The 10,527-nt window shown below is 38.0% G+C and overlaps 1 pseudogene; it reads right to left on the reverse strand.

The window, feature by feature from the left end:
- Positions 1–1,959: 1,959 nt before the first annotated feature.
- LOC113879043 lies at positions 1,960–2,615 on the reverse strand (annotated as a pseudogene).
- Between the last annotated feature and the right edge of the window lie 7,912 nt (positions 2,616–10,527).

Raw genomic sequence — 10,527 nt, forward strand, 5'->3', positions numbered from 1 at the left:
ATGCAGGTTTTCAGTGTATGTAGATACTGACATTTCAAAGAAATTACAGTTATCAAAGTAGACAGGTAAATATAATTATAAAATAATTTGAAGTCTTCCTAAATAAAGAAATTTCACACAGTTGTATCTGACTCTTTGCGACCCTTTGGACTGTGGCCTGCCAGGTTCCTCTGTCTGTGAGATATCTCAGGTAAAAACACTGGAGTAGGTTTTGATTTCCTTATTCAGGGGATCTTCTCAATACAAGGATAGAAACTAGGTCTTCTGCATTGTAAGCAGATTGTTTACCTTCTGAACCACCAGGGAAGCCCAAATGAAGAAATACTTTAGCAATATTCAGAATGACTTGAATTAGCTAGTGATGGAAATTGGAGAAAACATTTCATAAATATGTCTGTGTGCTCAGTTGTGTCCTACTCTTTGTGACCCTATGGGCTGTAGCCCACCAGGCTCTTCTGCCCATGGGATTTCCCAGGAAAGAATACTGGAGTGGGTTGCCATATCCTTCTCCAGGGGGACTTTCCAACTCAGAGATCAGACCCACATCCCCTGCTTCTCCTTCATTGGCAGGTGTATTCTTTACTACTGAGTCACCTGGGCTTCCCTGGTAGGTCAGCTGATAAAGAATCATGCAATGCTGGAGACCTCGGTTCAATTCCTGGGTCAGGAAGATCCCCTGGAGAAGGGGTAGGCTACCCAATCCAGTATTATTGTACTTCCATGGTAGCTCAGCTGGTAAAGAATCTGCCTGCAATTGGGGAGACCTGGGTTTGATACCTGGGTTGGAATGATCTCCTGAAGAAGGGAACAGCTACCCACTCCAGTTTTCTGGCCTGGAGAACCCCATGGGCTGTATAGTCTATGAGGTCACAAAGATTCAGACACAACTGAGCGACTTTCACATTTCACACCTGGGACAGAGCTGTACAATATAGACAGGAGACAGAGAACAGTGTAATATTTCCATGTAAGAGCAATCCTTTTTACAGTCATATATTTGAAGGGCTTTATCATTCTAGACTTAGATAGTGGAAAATAGTCATTATTTCTATATATTCTATAGGTCAAGAATGTTTTCCTAATATTTTGAAGAGTATGATAAATAAACACCACACCAGAGAAAGTAACACTTGTGTAGATAGTAACTGACATTGCGATTCAGTATATCTGCCAAATAATACACTATTTTATATTTTATCTATTTTTCTAATATACAGCTTTATACATTGTTTAGAAATGCATTATATATCTGGATGTGTGCTAGGAGACATATTTAATATCTTTTGTTTGTTTGTTTGAACTTGAGTAAGGCATCTATAAAAACCTAGGGAGGGGCATTGTCCTCCCCAGCCCAGGTTCCCCTAGGCACAGCAAGAGAGACTGAAAGCTCAACAGGGAAAAGTTGGACTACACTCAGGGTTTGGGAGTGTGGTGCCCCCACATCTGGCTCAGGGATTGGGGAGTAAACAAAAAGTGAAAGGAAAATGAAGTCGCTCAGTCGTGTCTGACTCTTTGCGACTCCATGGATTGTAGCCCACGAGGCTCCTCCATTCACGGAATTTTCCAAGCAAGAGTACTGGAGTTGCCATTTCCTTCTCCAGAGGATCTTCTCGACCCAGGGATCGAACCAAGGTCTCCCAGGTTGCAGGCAGATGTTTTACTATCTGAGCCACCAGGGAAGCTGGTAAACAAAACCTACCTGGAAAATAATTGGGAAAGAAAATGAGCAATTGCCTTCAGCACAGGTGAGGAAGGGAAGGAGGTTGGTCAAGGGCAAGAGTATTTCACGTCACAAACCTAACTTGGGAAACTGGAATGGCCCATCTTCAACTTGCCTTTAGAGGAAGACCAGATGGATGATGGGAGAATCCACAGGAGGGAGAGAAAGAGAGGCAACGTGGCTAGAAGGCAACAGCCTCATTCCTTTCTGGGTGCAAGAAGGCAGCAGAGGCACCAGGTCTAGGCAGGGAGCTCACAAGGACCAAGTTTCGGCAGCTTAGAGATCACCCACCTGCCCTCACCCAGGTACTCATTCTGCTCGCTTGCTGGTGTGGAGCTACCCACTGGCCCCGAGGGAGTGGATGGCTCTGCCACCTGGTCCTGCCTCTTCTGTGCTCCTCCCTTGGAGATAGCGTGCCCCTTTGGCCTGGTGCTCCTGGCTCTAAGGAGTGGCAACGGCCTTCCCTTCCTTGGCAGTGCTTCATTGCTGCAGGGAACCATCTCCCCCTGCTCCTGCTCTGCCTCTGCGGGTGAGGAGGCAGACGAATCACCCCCACCCTCCTTCTGATTTCTCTTGAGGACAGGCTACTCAATTTGGAAGGTTTTTTGAAAGAGAATATCTTCCTCTTCTTGAGGGTCTCCATGGGGGCACCCCTTCCCGCCTTGGCCTCAGCTCTCTGCCTAGGGGATCCTGGCTCTATGGCATCACCAGTGGCCCCTGCTACCTCCTGTGTTCCATTTTTGAAGGTTGACTCCCCTTCACCTTTGAGGGGATAAGTCTCCATTGCTTTTCATGGGGGGCCATTCCCCTTTCTGTCAATTGTGGAGGGGGAAGCATCTTCTGCCTCCTTGGTAGTCAGGTCACTCCAGGGAGCCTTGGAGCTCTGGCTGCCCATGGTTGGGGGTTTCTGCTGGGGCAGCCCCAGAGTCACCCCAGCACAGGGAATTGTTTGGTTGGGTGGGTCTCGGGGTTAGAGGGATGGGGATGGGGTCTGAGGGTGGAGGGTGTTGGGGGAAACCGAGGTGCACCTCTGTTAGCTGTGACCACCACTTCTCTGCTTCTGGCCAGAACGCCTTGACATTATTTTATTTTATAAAAATTTGAGAACTGAAAATATTTGTATAAGGAAAATTATTTGATTTTTATCAAATGAAATTTAGAAGTGAAGCAGGATCTGTGAAATTTAATATACCATGATTTGTGTAATATATGAGTTCTTGACATTTTGTTTTCTTCTTTGGGAAATTTTAAAGAGAAATGGCTTAAATATAAATGCTATAAAACAATCAAGATAACTATACAACAAAGATATAATAATCAAAACAGTAAGTTCCTGACATAAAAGTACACACATAGAGTAATGGAACAGAATGGAGAGCCCAGAAACAAACCTTCACATATACATTAATTAGCATTTGAATATGAAGCAAACAATACTTGTTAGGAAAATGCTAGTCTTCAATAAAGGAAGTTGAGAAAACTACATAATCACATGGGAAAGAAAGGAATTACATCCCTATTATACACTGCTCACAAGAATTAACTCAAAATTAAAGACTTAAACATAAGACCTGAAACCACAAAACTCTGAGAAGAATATTTAGGAAAAAGTTTGTTAACATCTGTCTTGACAATAATTTTTTAAATATGACACCAAAAGTATAAGAATAAAAGCAAAACTTAGTAAGTGGGACTATATCAATCAAAAGCTTATGCATAGCAAAAGATGCAATGAACAAAATGAAAATATATTCTACAGAATGTGAGAAAATATTTTCAAATCATATATGTGAAAGAAGTTGATATCCAAAATATATAAACAATTCATATAACTCAGTACCAAATAAAGTTTTATTTTAAAGATGGGTAAGGGAATTGAATAGGCATTTCTCAAAAGGTACTGTATAAATGGTCAACAGATACATGAAAATATTCTAAAAATTACTAATCATCAGGGAAATGCAAATCCAAACCCTAGTGATATAACATCTCATACTTGCTAGATTGGCTATTATGAGAGAGAGAGAGGTAAAGTGTTTGTGAGAATGTGGATAAAAGGGAAACTTTCTTGCCCATTGTTGAAGGGAATGTAAATCGGTCAGGTGTTATGGAAAACAATAAGGAGTTTCCTCAAACAATTAGAAATAGTACTAATATATAATCCAACAATTTTATTTCTGTGTATATATCCAAAGGAAAGAGAAAGCAGGATCTCAGAGAGTATCCTCATTCCCATGTTCATTAAGGCACTATTCATAATAGCCAAGACATGGAAACAGCCTGTTTAACTATGGATAAACAAAGATATATTATATACATAATGTATAGTGTGTGTGTGTGTGTGTATATATATGTATATATATACATATATATATATATATATATATGAAATACTATTCAGTCACTAGAAAAAGGAAAATTCTTAGCTTTGTTACATCATGCATGAACTTTGAGTGAATTGGCCTAAGTGAAATAAATCATTCTGAGAAAGACAAAAACTGCATTATTTCACTTATATAGAGAGTCTCTAAAAGTCAGACTTATGGAGAGTATAATAGTGGTTATCAAAGATTAGGAGTTGAGGGAAATGGGGAGATTTTAGTCAAAGTGTTCAATCTTCCTGTTACAAGATGAGTAAGTTCTGAGGCTCTAAATCATAGCATTTTGACTATAGTTCATAATGAAAGTTGTTAGAACAGATTTTTCACATGCTCTCATCACAAGAAAATAAATGATTATGTCAGGAAATGAAATTAACCCTACTGTTTTAATCATTTCAGACATTTACATGTATCTAGTCAATATGTTATAAAAATTTCCTTGGTGACTTAGCAGTAAAGAATCCACCTGCCAATGCAGGAACCTCAGGTTCGATCTCTGGATCAGGAAGAAACACTGGTGACAGAAATGGCAATCCATTCCGGTATTCTTGCCTGGGAAATCCCTTGGACTGAGCCTGGTGGGCTACAATCCATGGGGATGCAAAGAGTTTAGATGCAACTTAGCAACTAAACAGTAGCAAAGTCAACACATCATACACCATAAATAAATACAATGTTAAATAATTATATTTCAATAAAGCTGTATACATTTTTGAAAAAAACTTTTTTTTAATTTCACAGCTTAATAAGCTTGATAATTATTCTGACAGTAGCAAAGCCCCCAAGTGGCGCTAGTGATAAAGCAACTGCCTTCCAATGCAGGAGATGCAAGAGATGTGGGTTTTGATCCCTGAGTCAGGAAGATCCCCTGGAGTAGGCGATGGCAACCCCCTCCAGTATTCCTGCCTGTAAAATTCCATGGACAGAGAAATCTGGTGGGTTACAGTCCATGGGACTACTGAGCAAGGAAGCACACAGCAGCACCCACAGTAGCAGATATTGAGAGTCATATTAGATTGCTCTTTCTATTATCATTTTCTGCCAGAATTGAGCCACTTAGGAACTCTTTATTAGTTTCTTCCCTGTCCAAAGCATCTCATCATTGTAAAAATAAAACTAGTTCCTATCTAATTTCTTTGCAAAGTTACATTTTCAGGAAGTAACTAAGTGTAAAATAAATATATTAATCCACAACTTCCATTATATTAATTATATTAATATATATACTAATATTATGAATATATAATCAATATGCATTGAAATTATGCACATTTATCAATGTAAAACCCCCTAATCTTTTTAAAGAAAAAATAAATACATAAAATAATCAATTTTCCAATGAGGAAATTAAGATCAAAATGTGGTAACAGAAAACAGTAAACTTTCTTGTCAATATTATCTGGTGGTCACTATATCTTTTTTGTTTGTACCAATGTCTCAACATCAGCTTTTGCTGGATCACAAAATATTCCTGGAAATTTCTCAGGGTGCTGCTTACAGCTGACCTTTACTCTTCACAAAGCAAGAAAAGATAATGCCTTATATAAAATATAAAGAACTTGTACTAGGGATAGGCTGGATAATCACAAATATATGATTTTTTTTGTCACAAGAACAGTTTTTCTTTTTTCCTTTAGAAATATTTTTATTGAATTTTTGTAATCTCATTTTTAAGAAATTGAAACCAGGCATCAGCCTCTATTTCACTTTATATTATCATTAAAATTTTAACTCTTTCCATGCTTTGTGAAGTCACTTAGTTGTGTCTGACTCTTTGCGACCCTCTGAACTATAGACAGTCAGGCTCCTCTGTCCATAGAATTCTCCAGGCAAGAATACTGGAGTGGGTTGCCATTTCCTTCTCCAGGGGATCTTCTCAACCCAGCAATCAAACCCAGTCTCTTGCATTGTAGGCAGATTTTTAACATCTGAGCAACCAGGGAAGCTATACTCTCCAATATTTCTAGTTGTAATTCAAACTGAATATCAGCAGAAGTTTCTTTTCTATTATACATGCAAATAATGAGACTATGTCCTCTTAAGTATTACTGGGTTTAAATATTATTTAATTACTATCTAAAAAATACTCTAAGGGAATGTTGTACTCAACTCCAAGATGTAAGTTGTATAGTCAAATTTATTTTGGGTAAAATTATGGAAAAATCAATCTACTCATTCTATATTTTATTCTCCCAGAAAAATGTCTTTCCTTCATATTTAAAATTGATATTAAAGAAATTCTGTAATAAAAATTTGAGTGAATCTATTCTGTACACACTTGAATAAAAAAGTAGAATTGAGTAGAATATTTTGATTTCAAAATGTGAGCATATATTAAAGCAGGGGTTGAAAGTTGTACATTCTTATGGTCAAGAAAAGCCACCTCAAGTTTAAGAAGAAAGATCTCTGTGACTTGAGGAGAATATGGATCAAAGAATTGTATGATGATATTAAATAAAAGTGAGAAATCTATGCTCTTTGCAAATGTAGGTTTCACTATTAACCTAAAACAAAACAAGAAATTTTGTATGAAACAAAATACTGCAATCAGATGTATTCACAGCATGGATAACTCATCGAGTAGTTTAGAAGACATGTTCTCTGAAAAGCAACGGGTACATTTCCCCTCTTATGGACTATTTGAGTTCTTCTGGAGAGCCAAGTGTTGTGTATCCATCTGTTACTAGATGTAAGACAGTGTTTTCAGTCCATGCTGCTATCATGAAATACCACGGACTAAGTGACTTAAACAACAGAAATGTGTCTCCTACAGTTCTGGAGACTAGAAATCTAATATCAAGTTTTCAGCATGGCTGTGAGAACGCTCCTTCTGGCTCATAGACAGTCACTTTCTCACTATGTTCCCCTATGGCAGGAAGAGACAGGGGAGAAAGAGAGAATGCACTTTGATATCTCTCTTCATAAAGGGGGCTAATCTTGTCATCATTCTCATAATCATGTCTTCATTCTCATGACCCCATCTAAATCTGTTTATCTCTCAAATGGCCCAACTGAACCTATTTATTACTCAAAGGGCCCACATGGGGTCTCATTGATAAGACAGCTCATTATGTTGACTTCACAAAAAATGAAACCACGGTGATCCATGAGACTGACCAAATTGCCCAAATGTCACTCTGTTTTCTCACTGCTGCCTATCTTCTCAAAGCTCTGAGACCATCAGATTCCAGACCTCTGGATACGTGACCACAGGACTCAACTACAGGCTAAAAATTAACCATCCCTTCAGAGAATTTTTCATTGGTGGGATATAAGAAGGACCCTGTCAGAAAGGCAGGACACTGGTTCTCCTTAAGAACCCATCATCCTCTCTTTCCCTTCTAGTAAATTTCCCTTTTCTTGCCTAACTCTTTGGCTTGCTCTCTTTGTCTCTGCACTCACCTTACAATGGAGGAGGGGGCAGTTAGGGCTCCTACACAAGAATTGGGGGGAATATTTAAGTCCATTAAAGTTAAAAAATTAGATTTCTCAATTTTTACAACAATCATAAAAAGTGAAAGTGTTAGTAGCTCAGTCATATCTGACTCTTTGAAAACCCTGCTTAAAAAGCGGGGGAAGTTATATCTTTCACCTTCTAGGTCAGAAAAATGAGGCAAAACTTTCAGTTGGCCAGTCAGTAGAGGATAGATTCTAGATAGAATAGATAGATAGAAAGTAGAGGATAGATTCTAAAACTCAGGCAATTATGTTTCAAAGGTCTATGCTCACATCCTTATATCACGTGTTAGTTGCTCAGTCATGACCAACTCTTTGCAACTCCATGGACTGTAGCCCGCCAGACTTCTTTATCCATGAAATTTTCCAGACAAGAATACTGGCATCGGTTGCATTTCCTACTCCAGGAAATTTTCCTGACCCAGGGATAGAAGCTGAGTTTCCTGTGTCTCCTGCATTGGCAGGCAGATTCTTTACCACTGCGCCTCCGGGGAAGGCCATAGCATTACCATTTAAATGACCCAAGCACTATTAATATAAAATTAAACAGGACCTACCATGAACATGACAAGCAATTTTAAACATATGTATTAATGTTGATGCTATTTACTAAGTGTCTGATTGGAAGACAAGATTTGAAAGTTACTTTTAACTCTAAATATTGGATAAGCTGTAATTTTGACTGATAAATAGATGTGACCATAGAGTATCTTGATCAGTACTTCTTTGATTTGGCATATTAAGAACTATAATAGGGAAAAATTTGAATTAGTTAATTAAATACAAAAACAAATGTATTTCAATAATCCAGGGTAAATGAAACTATTCAAAATATCTGAACTGGCTTCACTTCTGGAATTACTGGTGGAAGATCAGTGTCTCTCTAAAATGGTAAAAAAAAAAAAAAAAAAAGCAGATAAAATAGAGAAATCATTTCTTTTTTATTTTTTTTGATCATTCAAAAACATTATGTATAATTCAATGAATTTCATTGTTTTACATTAAATATTAAAATTTTAAAATTAAAGCATTTCCATCATCAACTTTTCAGTGTTAAAATTGAAAATATACAGTCTGCAATATGAATATATATGTATAGACATTGATTGCATCTGGTAGTCTTACTCCTTGTAGATTTGGTTTCCATCTGGTGCCATATCCCTTTGGATTTAAGAACTTACTTTTTAATATCTTATAGTACAGACAGCTGAATGATGAATTCTCTGTTTTTATCTATCAAAAATTGTTTATTAATATTCATTTCTGAAGGAGAGATCTCCGTACACAGAATTCTGATTGACAGTTATTTTTGTTTCTTATTTATCATATTCCCTACATAATTAAAAAATTTTTAACTTTATATTTCAGAAGTTTGACTATGATGTGCCCAAGATGTGGTTTTCTTTCTCTGTATTCATCACTCTTGGCGTTCACTGCATTTCTTGGATCTGTAAATTGATGTCCTTGGGGAAATTTTCAGCCATTATTTCTTTAGTTTTTCTCTTGCCATAATTATTGTCTCATTTTATTCTGGAATTCCAATAACACTACGTTATACCACATGAATTGTTTGTAAGTCTGTGTCAATTTTTCTTCAGTTTTTTTTTTTTTTTTTTATTGTGTTCTTCAGATTCGATAAATTCCATCTTCAAGTTAACTGACAATTTGTTTCTGTCGCCTCCTCCAATTTTCTGTTAAGTCTAACCAGTGGGTTTTTTGTTTGTTTGTTTGTTTTCCATTGTGGCTAATGAATTTTAAGTTTTAGAATTTCCATGTTATTTTATAAAATACCTGAGACTAATAAGGTCCTCCTAAAGCAGAAAAAAAATTAAATTCCAGAGAAAAAGGAAAATCAGAGAGGTGAGCTGGATTCTGCTGCCATTTTCCCCCAGGGGCATTTGCATGGTGGGATGTTGAGCAGGTTGTAAAGCCTTAAGCAAACAGGTACAAAGGACTGACTTTGACAATGGGTGAGTCATTATAGAACACAATATAATTTACAGCAGAGACCTGGGTGGCCTCAGATACATTTCCCCTCAGGAGGCTTGTTTACTCTTGGGTCTCTATAGATTAGGAAACCAAATACCTGTGAGCAAAGACTGAAAATCTAAATGGATTTTTGCAATCCTGTGAGATGGAGAAAGACTAGAGTTTAAGACTCCATCAAAGAAAGGAATTCTTCAGAGTACACCAGGCTGAAATAACAAAGTGCCAAGGATGAATAAGAGCAGACCATTACCTTTTGGATCTGAGAGGGATTCTCAGAGGTAATACCTCTATTGCTGGCTTAGAAGATGCATGGGGCTATGCAGCAAGAAATTCAAGTGGCTTCTGGGGGCTCTAACCAATAGCTGACAGGTAACAAAGGAATGGGAATCTGTAGACTAAAAAAACACACAGCATGAGATTTAGGAGTTAGGTTTTATTGGAGGCAATATGCGGACTGCAATCTGGGAGACAGAAGCTCAGATAGCTTTGAGAAACTGTTTCAAAGATGTAGGGTGAAAAGACAGTATATATGTGATTTTGGCAAAGGGGGAGTACAGTCAATCAAGTATATATTTTTTGTATAAGGTTTCTGCTGGTCTCATGAAGTTTCTGCTAGTCACAAAAAGCAACCATCACCGTGAAGGTTTTAGTTCTAGACATGAGGAGATACAAGAATTGGGCTCATAAAATTGGCTCCTGAGAATATCTCTTATGGCTCAGACAGGAAAGAATCTGCCTGCAATGCAGGGGGCATGGGAAGATCCCCTGGAAAAGGAAATAGCAACCCAGTCTAGTATTCTTGCCTGAAAAATCCCATGGACAGAGGAGCCTGACGAGCTACAGTCCACAGGGTCACAAAGAATCAGTCGGATACAACTGAGCACATGAGCGTGAAGGAGAACAAAGTGCATCACGACAACCACAACAAAGGCCAGTCCTGCCAGTTTCCTGGAGCACAGAGCGCCTCATTTCTGCTCGCCA

Source organism: Bos indicus x Bos taurus, chromosome 20 (assembly GCF_003369695.1).
Source record: "Bos indicus x Bos taurus breed Angus x Brahman F1 hybrid chromosome 20, Bos_hybrid_MaternalHap_v2.0, whole genome shotgun sequence".
Classification (NCBI taxonomy): Eukaryota; Metazoa; Chordata; class Mammalia; order Artiodactyla; family Bovidae; genus Bos; species Bos indicus x Bos taurus.